The sequence below is a fragment of the Mesocricetus auratus genome, unplaced genomic scaffold (assembly GCF_017639785.1).
Source record: "Mesocricetus auratus isolate SY011 unplaced genomic scaffold, BCM_Maur_2.0 Super-Scaffold_6730, whole genome shotgun sequence".
In the NCBI taxonomy this organism is placed as follows: domain Eukaryota; kingdom Metazoa; phylum Chordata; class Mammalia; order Rodentia; family Cricetidae; genus Mesocricetus; species Mesocricetus auratus.
Window position 1 is genome coordinate 56,858,403 of NW_024429184.1, and position 12,442 is coordinate 56,870,844.

Here is a 12,442-nt window from a genome sequence, read left to right on the forward strand (position 1 = left end):
CTGAATCTTATGTTCAGGAGTTAAATTATAGATAGATATATTGTTTGGGCAGGGCATGACCTGATCATTTTGTCTTTGCATTTGATCAGTTGTGAATTTCTGTAAAGGTCTGTGTTGATAGAAGAGACATTTGTTTTCTCATGAGTGTGAAGATCAACTTATCTGTGGATATAAAGGCAAATATTTAGAATGTAGTTCTGAATTACACAGTTTAGTAAAGTGGTTGCTCTATGTTCTCTTCCAAGTTCATGACTTCAATAACCTAGGAGACTTGACTAAATGTCTAACATTAAGCATGATCATAAAACTTACTGAGCAAGTTTTAAGTCCACTTAGAGAGTTACTGTTTACGACAAAGGCATGTGTGGCACAATTGTGACTTTAGGGATGTCATGCCAGGCTGTTTATTGTTTTCAGTCATAGGCATCATATCTGGGTCAGACATTTTTATTGCTTGCTTCTCTTAGAAACTTGCATGGTGCCTTCTGGAATCATTAAAGCTATTCCTCAGTGAGGATGCTTTCAGTTCAGAATATCTCAATCCCTTGAGGCCATTTATCTAAAGTACACGGTATCTTTAACAATAGGGATTTACCGTTGACTTCTAGAATGCAACAAGGGCAGTGTTGATTGCAGGTAGGGGATTCTCCTGGGAAATTCTGACCAACAATTCAAATGGGGACTTCTCAACAGTGTTGTATTAGTCTATGGCTCTTTGGGGAGCACTGGGCTTCATAAGCTTCTATTTATATTATGACTATGCAAATATACATATTGTATATAAGTTTAGGTAGATAAGTAATTATATAATTCTTTATGACTTTTTTCCAACATCTTTACTACAATTTTCCTTCCTTCCTCTGTCTTCTATATTACTGTTTTTCAACCCACCCTAATTAAAACCCATCTCCTGTTTTATTCCCATTTCCCCTTTCAAGTCACTTATACTTTGCTATTTTTTCTCTTTGTTATCCCTCCCATAGAAAAGAGTTTAAAGTAGGAAAATAACAAACACAAAAATAAACCACTACTCCATTTGAAATAGATTTAAAGCTCCTCTGCTAATACTAGGGTATATGCATATTGTATTTGCAACCAAATTTATGGATGAAGATAATGCAGTGCTACCCATGTGGATTGTATGAGCAATTAAGTCGTTAATCCATTCCTAACTTCCCCAGTTCATGAAAACATTTATCTCTTCTGAACTTCCAAAGCAAGTAACATGTACACCAAATAAATATGAGAACTGACAGCCCTAAATGGAGCTTGAAAAAAGGTTCCACTACTAATTCTATTCCCAAATGCAAACTTGAAATTGAAAAAGATGCATGGCTTACCACAGCAGGCTGACATGTTATCTTTATATTTTATTTACTTTCATATTTTCCCTGGTCCTGTACATTAGTAATTTACACAGACATATAATAACAGGTAATCACCAATAATTATAATACCTAAAGATAAGGAATATCTGGTTATATACTCTCAACCAAATGGTCTGACAACATTAATAATGACCAATAATTATCTTTACAGTAGTAGAGTGCACAGTCTCCAGAGCAGGTAGCAACATAGTAAGGTATAATAGCCATTATTGTACCTGAACCTGTAAGGTCAAAATCTGAAGGAAAATTTGTCCTGAAAAATATGTTGAATACAATAAGCTTTATTTATTGTAAAAATTTCAGAGCTGCAACTCAGAGTATAATCCTTAGATTTAAGAAAAACTCCTAAATACAGGAAACAGTAAACCCTATAATGTCTGTCTAAGAATTTTCTTAGTAAAAATATATTTTTCAGCAATTTTGGTGAATTTTTAAAGTTTACTAAAGCAAGACACTTTAAGTTAATATGAGATCATTGTAAATCTCACTTAATAGTATCTTGTATCATATCCCTGGGACAAGAGAATTAATCTGCATATTTATTCCATCAGAAATCAAATCCTATGAACAATTTAAAAACAAGTATTCACACAAACCTTAGAATTCTTATAATAATAATGACTGAGAACACAGATTTAAATATAAACCCACTGTGCATAAAAGCATACCACAAGACACAGGATGTAAATGGCCTTTTCTTCCTCAACAATCACAGGGAAGCGAAGAACTAATTGAAAACCAATAAATTAAGTACAGTGCAGCAGGCGGTCTCTAGCTCACTCAGCCTGTGCATCAATAGGTCATTGTCAGTTAATTAAGTGAAGGCATAATCAGCTTAATTTATGTAGTTCATGGAGTTAATGGTATTGCAGTACAGTACCTGACGTCTGACCTGTCGGCACTTGTTTTATATGTTCCGTTCTTCCTGCTGTTCCTTCAAACAGGAACATTACATATTTCATGCATTTTCTATGCTTGTCTTCCTGGAGAAGATGAGATATTACACACAGACACACACACACACACACACACGGAGATAACATATCACTCACACAAAAGTTCCTATTTTTAAGTGGCCTGATATGTCTATAAGTTATAGTTCATTACATAAACCTCACCAACATGCAGAAATATTTATTTAAACACAAGCTAATATTTAAACAATGCTGAAGCATATGAAATGACATAAAATACGTAGAGAATTGTTAAGAAGATAACATAATGAAGAAATGGAGTTGCAATCATGAAATGCATCAGCATAAATTTAAAGCACAGAAAACAGGTTTGCTCTGTTTGTAAGTCATGTTGCCTGCTGTCTTTTTCACCTGGTAGGGGATACCTTCTCTCCTAGGGAGAGTGTTCTTTCTACTGTCTACATAGCTCAGCTTTTTTTTTTGAAGCTCCAAGTTTACACACAAAGACAAACCACAATGTCAACCAATTGGACCTCACTTAAGGAACCTAGGAGATCGATTTGTAAAGCAAAGAATGAACAGGACCCTATTTCTGAAGTACGTTGCTCAAACTGTTCTTTCATTAAAAGATGCTCTTTCTTATTGATTTTGGCTTAAGTAATGAGAAAGCTTATCCAAAAATCTTTAGCATTTCGGCTCAAGTTAAGGAAATCAATACAGTCATTTCCCATTTGAACTGCATATGTGAGTTTTATGTACGAGAGACAAGACAAAGCCAAATTCAGATAAGTCAATAGCATTGTCAATAGAACATGAAGCTGACAAATGACGTTTTTCAGCAATTAAAGTGAGCTGTAAACATACAAAGACTAATCAATTGCAGTATTTAGTCATTAACAGGTTTTAATTGGTACAAAAGTTGTATGTGGATCTCCCTCTCCAGAAAGGAAGAATGAAGATTCTTCAGTATCATGATTAGTCATTTTATTAATGTTTTGTGACTACCTAATCTTATATCTTTCAAAGTAAATTGAGAACTTAATTAGGCAGAATAAATTGAATATTAAGTAATCAATGTATGTTAGTAATCACCAGAACATATACAAAGGGCACTTTTTCTTTTAAAATATGTTACTACAAAATTTTTTCCAAAATTTTTATAACATTTTACAATTATTAAATAAATAAAATTGAAACAATTTATAATCAAATTTAAGTAATTGCATGATTTCTAAACTTGAAGAAATGATTCATAAACTAAAAGATAACTTTATGATTATATTCTTTGAAATTCCTTAAAAATATTTTTGCTTTTGTGTGAAAGGTTCTAGTATTTATTCAAATAACATTTTAAAAAATACTTAATATTGACAATGACCTGAGATAAAACAACCCATTGTGGTCAGCCATTACCTTGAAGCATTCAGTGAAATTGCTGTACAGCCAAATACTATTCATAATACACTAAGATGGGCATATCATTAAAATGCATATAAAACCTTTGTTTTTAATAAAAAATGGTATAACAAAAGTAAAAGGTTAATTGAAAAGCAAAATAAACTACTGAGTTTAGTAAGGCACATTACCTAGATTAACAGAAATCAATGAAATCATTAAAACAATTAATAACTTAGGACTCCATTCAGACTAAGACAAACTCTGTGGCTATTAGGATGCGGATACAAGGCTACAGAGACATATCTATTCTGACTGGGTAATTTCCTCTCCTCTGTAGCAGATCAGTAATATATGCAACTGGCATTCCACAGACACCCGTTCCTTCTTGTCACATAAGAGATCCTCCAGGCTTTTACCTCTGTGCTAAGTGAATCATAGTCTTTACAGCGTGAAGCATCTTTTCCCCAGTGTGTAGGATGTAAAATAGGCCATTAGCACATTGATGGTGTTAATCAAAGTCTTATAATTGTTAAACCTTTTCTCTGTACAGAGAACATGTTCAGAGTTCTAGCCAACCTCAATTATCACAGAGCTGTGTATAGAGTAGTCAAAGTCATTGAACTCTGGGACATGACTGGTATGAACCTATAGTCCATTAAATATTTCTCTGTAGATCATACTCTGTGAAGAAACAGGAAACTATCAGAACTTGATGGTCTACATGGGCTCTTTCTCTTCTCCTGACACTTAAAATGAAGCTACAGAGACAATAAGAAATGTTCTGAAATGGAATGTGATATTGTGGTTTTATCCCTATCTCACAGCTCCAGCCGTATTCCAAAGGAAACTTAACTTCTATCTCACTGAAAGTATAGATACCTACCGCATCTTGTTTGAAAGCCTACAGGGCAACTCCTTCAATTGCCATGGCTCAGTGATCTTACACTATTTTAGTCTCTTTAACATAGATTAAAGCAAAAACCCCACAGCTGTTCTCCAACAGCAGCATGAATTCAGAACAATGCATTGGTTTTGGTGTTGCAAAAAAGTTTTGAATAGAAAATCTTATTTCTATAAATCACATTTGATCATCATTTTAGTAATCAGCAAATACAAGTTATTCTTGGGCATAAAGAATAAAATTGTTTCACTCATATTGAATAGGTCTGTAGAACCATCTGCATAGCACTCCCACACTTGATGCTAGGGGTACAATGCAGAAGATAAAGCAGAAATATTGTAAGAGTCAGAGGACCAGGGAGTTTGTTGTGTGATTGTGTCCCCTAGCTAGCATAGAAGCTATGTCTATAAAGTCTCACCAACATAACTGCCTAAATGTGAGTTGAGCAAGAATGGAACCAATGGGCATTCCAGAGCGGATGGGGAAGGAGCTCATGAGGACTTAATGTAACCCAAGGAACTGCAGGCAAATAAGGAATTACGAGATAGTCTTCTACACAGAAGAACACACAATTGCTTATCTGTACCAAATGTTCAGTACTGAAAACATGAAGATGAGTAACATTATACATATTAAGCATCTTATATTTAGAAATGCATATGTATGTGCATGTATGTATATGCTTGTACCAATGATTAATGAAAGAAGGCATGAATCAGAAAGAGAACATGGAGGAGTGTATGGGAAAGTCTGGAGAGAGAAAAGAGAAGGGAATGATGATGCAATTATATTACAATTTCAAAAGTAAAAGAAAAAGGCTAATACAGCAAAAGTTCAAGAAAGAAGATAAAGGGTAAGAAAAACCATACTGGAATGTTAAGTGTTTGGAAAAAAATTCTGATGAGTGACACACTCATTATAACTTTGCACAGGGATCTAAGAAGGCATACGTGCAATTATAAAATAGCAATGAGCTAAAAGCAAATAGTATGGTAAATATCCCAAAAGTCATTCTAAAACTTAGAATGTAGGGAAAATAATTTCCTAGTTGAAAAGTTTTGATTTATTTAAGTGGAAAATGGATATATTTCCAACACAATAAATACAGAGATAGAAATTTACTGTTTAGTTAGACTGCACAAAATCAACTGAAATCCAGAATGATACATTCTGGCTTGAAATTCCATGTCAGTTATTTGTTAGCCATGGTGACTTTGGTAAAATGTATTATTTCCTCTTATCTATATAAAAAGATAATACATTACATTATCACTGTAAGAATTTGATCACATGACCTATGATATTCCTTGCATAAGGTCTGGTGTGTAGGGGTTCTGTAGTAGTTGTTCTCAGCCAATGAACTAATTGATCTTTTACTTAATAAGCATAAGATTTGTAATGCACACACACAATAAAATTCACTTAATAGAATTGCATAACATTTTTGTGTTAATGTATTAAGTGTAATTAGAGAAGGATTGTGTGCGTGCCTGTGTGTGTGTGTGTGTGTGTGTGTGTCTGTGTGTGTGTAGCATACGCATGTATTTACAAGTGCGCACAGGCATGCTGTTCTGTGTGTGTAGATGGTGATTGTCATGGTCAAACCTCAGGCTTCTCTCTCTCTCTCCAAACTCTCTGTCTGGGATGCACTGACTAGTAAATCAACTCATAGAATCCTCAGGTCTCCCCATCCTCAGCAGAAGGATTTACAGGTGCATGCTGCCAGTGTTGGAGATCAGACCCTTCTGCTTAGACTCCGAATGTATTTAGATGTTTGAGTCATATACCATGAAAAACTTAAGCCAGTACTGAGCTGGAAGTTTCCTCCCTGCTAGTTAGCTTTAATAGTATTGGGAGATGCTATGCATACTATGGAAGGGTCCTTCAGCTATGAGTCCTGCAAGACATAATAATGACTGGCTTAGTAAGATATGTTCATTGATTCAATCATGGCAAGATCATTGGTATAACTAATCACTTTCTGATTCAATTTGAGTCCCAATTCACAAGATGAAACTCATACCTGACACAATCATAAGACCAAAAACCTGTGACCACACAGGTCACAGACCCTACAGCAGAACTTATTACTGTCATTTTGCCATATGAATATAGTACCAAACCAATTCTTCATGACTTATCATTATACTCATAGATTTCTTCCTTTCTCAGCCTTTACCAGAGTAAGTGAAGGAGACAGCTGTTAAAACAGAGACCAACCTACAACATGCAGAAAATAAAAGATTACAGAATTATCAATCCTAAATGAATATCTATACCACATTCCTTCCTCTCAAGGCTCAGGGATAACTGTAGAAGAGGGAGCATGGTGAGTACAAGAGTCCGAAGCAATGGGTAAATGCAAGCAAAGATTGTTTTCTAGGCACAGCAGGTAAGCTGCACATATAAACTCACAGCAAGCAAGAGAACATATACAAGATCTGTGTGATCTCAGGCCAGACCATATCCCAGTGGGGATAGAAAAGGTAGGACTAAAGTCTCATTTCTACAGTAGCCAATAAGCTACTGACAATTGTCAGCTTCTGAAAAATGGAAAGTCAGTTTTCCTTAAAAGTGTGGCCCTTGGTAAGTCAACCATGCTCCAGTGGAAGAGGCCACACATCCAAGAATATACATGCATCACAAATTTAACCTTATGGGTTTAAAATAAAGAGGACATAAGGTTGGGAGGGTAGAGAAGTGAAGTGAAGTGAAAGAAGCTGGAAAAGCAGAGTAAATACAACCAAAACACTTGCTTTATAAGACTCAAAGAACTTTGGTGTTTTGGAGATTTGTTTCTTAAGTTCTTTGTAAATTTTGGAGATTAGCCCTCTGTCAGATGTGGGGTTAGTGAATATCTTTTCCCATTCTGTGGACTGCCTTCTTGTCTTGATGACTGTGTCCTTTGCCTTACAGAAGCTTTTTAGTTTCAGGAGGTCCCATTTGTTAATTGTCGATCTCAGTGTTTGCGCCACTGGTGTTATGTTTAGGAAGTGTTCTCCTGTACCAACTCGTTGAAGAGTATCTCCCACTTTCTCTTCTAAAAGTTTCAGTGTGGCTGGATTTATGTTGAGATCTTTGATCCATTTGGACTTAAGGATCCAATTAAAAGGTGGGGTACAGATCTAAATAGAGAATTCTCAACAGAGGAGGCTAAAATGGCCAAGAGACACTTAAGAAAGTGCTCAACATCCTTAGCCATCAGGGAAATGCAAATCAAAACAACTCTGAGATACCATCTTACTCCTGTCAGAATGGCTAAAATCAAAAACACTGAAGACAATTTATGCTGGAGAGGATGTGGAGAGAGGGGAACTCTACTCCACTGCTGGTGGGAGTGCCAACTCGTATAGCCTCTTTGGAAATCAGTGTGGAGATTCCTCAGGAAAATGGGAATTAATCTACCGCAAGACCCAGCAATTGCACTCTTGGGCATATATCCAAATGAGGCAAATTCATACAACAAGGGCATCTGCTCCACTATGTTCATAGCAGCATTATTTGTAATAGCCAGAACCTGGAAGCAATCTAGATGCCCCTCAACTGAAGAGTGGGTGGAGAAAATGTGGTACATTTACACAATGGAGTATAACTCAGCAGAAAAAAACAATGGAATCTTAAAATTCGAAGGTAAAGGGATGGCACTGGAGGAAGCCATACTGAGTGGGGTAACCCAGTCACAAAAAGACAAACATGGTATGTACTCATTCATATATGGTTTCTAGAGAGTCTGGGAAACAGGAAAGAACCTAAAAGATATGCATATATGCATAGTACCCAAGAGAAGAGGATTGAGACAAGATCCTCTGAATGGATGGGGAACATGGTGAGGGGTAAGGGGGAGTGGGAGCTGGGAAGAAGAGAGAGGGAGAAGAAAAAGACAGAGTAGGTCATGGGGGAACAGGAAGTTGAGTGGATGGGGTAGAATAGGGGGAAGAGGGAATCATAGGTTAGAAGACGGATCAGGCACCAGAGTGACCTCCAGTGATCTAAAGGGATAACACCAATTGGCAAGCTAAGTAATAGTGGAGAGACCACCTCGAATGCCCATTCCTGATAGTGAGCTAGATGTCTATAACCATCTGGGAGCCTTCATCCAGTGGCTGATGGAAGCAGAGGGAAACACACAGTTAAACACTGAACTGAACCCAAGGAACCCAGTGGCAGAGAGAGAGGAGTGATGAGCAAATTGGCAAAGAATGGGCTGGCAAAACCAGCAGAGACAGCTGATCTGAACAGGGGAGAGCTCTTGGACCCCAGACTGACAGCGGGGAGGCTAACATGGGACTGATCCGCACCCCCTCAAATGTGAGTGTCAGTGAGAAGGCCTGGGCAACCTAAGGGGCCTTGAGCAGTGGATCAGTGTCTATCCCTGGAATACAAACAGTCATTGTGTGCCCATAGCACAAAGAGGGATGCTCTCTCAGCCTGGACTCTTAGGGGAATGCCTAGACCCTACCCGGAGTGAAATGACAGACTCTAGATATCCCCTATGTGGAAGGAATTGGCAATAGGGTGGGAGGCTGGGGGGGAAGGGGGGTGCGGGAGGAGGGGAGGGAGAGGGAACTGGGATTGACATGTAAACAAGCTATTTAAAATTAAAATAAAAAATGATATAAAAAAGACTCAAAGAACTAACAATATAAATGTACATGGAGTGGGCTGAGAAGATAGCTTACTCAAGAAAGAATTGCCTTGCAATCAAATTTGATGCCCAGAACCAATATTAAAAACAAAGTATGGTGGCATACTGGTCTCTCTATTCATCTACTTGATGAGTTGAAAAACAAAGAAAGCCTATTATTCCCCTTCCAAAATGATGGACTGTGTATGAGGAATGGCATATAAAGTTGTTCTCTGGTGTCTACATGCACACACACGCACACACACACACACCAAAGTACCCATGTACAACCACATATTGCTGACAGAAAAACACTTGCACACCCAGAAAAGTGTACATACAGAAAATCATGCTAGCCAGAATTCAGATGTCTATTTCTGCTGTCCACTTTTAACTGAGAATTAAATAGAAAACTCAATGAAATATCTAAAGAAATTTGCAGAACCTCTGCATGTCATAAGAAGTTTCAGAGTAAAGGTCAAAAAATACATGTAAAACTATATAACACCAATCATAATTACCTAAGAAAGAGGTACCTAATTACCTAATTAGTTACCCAGTAACAGTTTCTCTCAGCTTTTTGTTTCTTTCCTGGCTCAGAACTCACCAGAAACGAAATGTAAGAAGAAATACAGCTCAACTTTCAGTTCGAAACAAAACGATGTCACCATAAGTCAGTCTCTAAAAATTAGATTGAGTATCCCTATTGGTAAAATACAGAATATAGAAATAACTTTTCTTTTTAAACTTTGGAAATGAATTCTATCTAGTTTGAGGTTAAAATCTAATCTAGCTAATCTAAGGTTAGAATCAAGAAATGAACAATAGTATTCTGTAATTTCTATAGAGTTAGGCCAAGATGTGGTAGTTGTAATTTCAAACAATATATCAGCAACTTGTTTGTTTTCCCACAGCTATACTGGGGATCTTAAAGGTGGATTAAGATCTGTGTATGCTTTGTTTCTGATACATTCTTTATACTCATACAGCTCCTGCCTCTGCCTTGAAACCCATTCTTGGTTCAAAACTTTGTTAGACAAACCTTGTTTTATGAAACTTTCCTTGACTTTATCTCCACTTAATATGTATCCAACAAAAAATATGTATCCAACATCTATTTCCAGGAACATCTAAAATACCAGTTTCCCTTCTATAGAACCATGTGTGTTAATTTCTGTTTTACTTTCCCCCCATTATTACAATGGGAATTCCTATCAATTGAAATGTTTGATATTTGTGTGCACATTTGATGTGGCAGGTAATTTACTAATAAATTAATTAGTAAATTGTATGAGAAGAACATATTAAATACTGTATACTGAATACTATGCAATTCACTTTATATTTTAACTCGCTCTTTTCCAAAGGGAACTCAAATTATATGATTCCTACTCAAGTGATATAGATGAGGATCATGACGTAGGTTGTCACTTAAGTAGGAAATGATGAATCTGAGATTCTAACTTTCATCAGTCATCACACCAGCTGCCCCTATCAATCTATCTTCTCATCTTAGTGAGATCAGAATTTTAGAACTCAATTTTCCAATGATGACCAAGCCCTGAAATGTAACTTAACTTTATGAAGGACTATCAATGACTCATACTTTGTTAATTCACAATAATGTAGTTAAATACTATTATGCCTACATATATGTTACGATTTAAGTTTTAAAGAACTACAGAATAAATTTGTTCATATGATCAACAAACATTTTTTTCAGCAAGCATCTCAATATGTGTCTGAGATAAAGAAACAAAAGATTATGAAAGCATATTTATGTGGTTTGCGATCTAGCTCATTTTTAAGCAGCACAGCTCTAAGCATTGTTTTAAGTGCTCTTCTATGGTTATTACTATAATTTTCCTGATTTTACAGGTATACATTAAGGGAAGTGAAATAACTTGACCAAAGTTGCTGACTTTATAAGATGAACTCAAGAGGTGGAAAAAAAAAGATGGCAGAACAGAGCTTGGAGGAGAGATGCTAAACTGTAGACAAAGTAGATATGTACTTGTCATATAGATTATATTAAATGAGCTTTACATGAGTATTTAAATTTTGCTATGCACAATGCGTTTTATAATGCATTCTAAACAAAATTTTATCACCTTGGTTTTAGCCCAGACCCAGGTGTACTTTCTACCTGGTATCACAAACCACATATCAGATTGAAAACTTCAAATTTAAATTAGCTACAAAAAATTGATTTAGTATGTCACCATCAAAGGTTCTGTTAATATATTGCTCTTCTTGTGATTGTTCCTGTCTTATTTTCTCTCCTTTACTCCCCTTCTGAGCAAACATATGTTAGTCTCATTCAATTTCCTTCTCACCAATACACTAACACTTCCTCTCAATTCCAGCTTAATGTTCTATCTTCTTTCCCATTAACCTTTAATATCCACACTTGCAAGCTCCTCTTTACTTCCAATCTGGCACATTCATCTCTCATTTCTTTCCTAATATAATAGATGTGAGGAGAAAAGCTCAATCCTTTATAAAATGAACAAAAAATAAAGTCTCAATGATGGCAAAACAGTATGACTCAGTTATATACTTTTAGGCAACACATTTACACATTCATATTTTCCAAATTTTTCTCATCAATTTACATAAGCTAATATTTCAAGAGGGATGAATGAGATCTACTAATTTTTTATCTTTCTCTACTCTATCACCTGCAATTTCTCTAAATCACATTTGAAATAAGCTTTGCAAGGGACTTAAGTGTGTCTGGATTTTATCTTGGTATCTCTGCTACCTAGTCCAGTGGCTGCCCAGTTCACTGAGTGCTGAAGAGCTGGTCAGAGGCAAACAGTCCTTATACTTGATAGGAAAGGAAACTGCTAAAATAAAGAGGAAATCTTTTTTCACTAGCAGCCATGGCAGGAAGTGCAGAGATCAAATATCTTTGAAGGTCAGCTTCACAAGTACACCTTGTGTGAGCTCTCATGCCTTCTCCCAGTTACTTTTCCTTATCTTCCCAAGGCATTTCTACTAAGTCTCAAGAAAGAGTATTGGTTGTGACTACAGCCAGAGAGTCAAAGATATACCTAAAGATGCAGTCTTTGCATGCTGTTATTCCCTTTGTAAAATATGACCAAGACAAAATGCAGCAGACAGGAAACTCAAGTTTTCTTTCATTTCTCACTTCCCACTGCTTAAAGTAGTCTAAATGAAATCCCCAGTCATGGTGTTGGAAGGTACTCTTCCA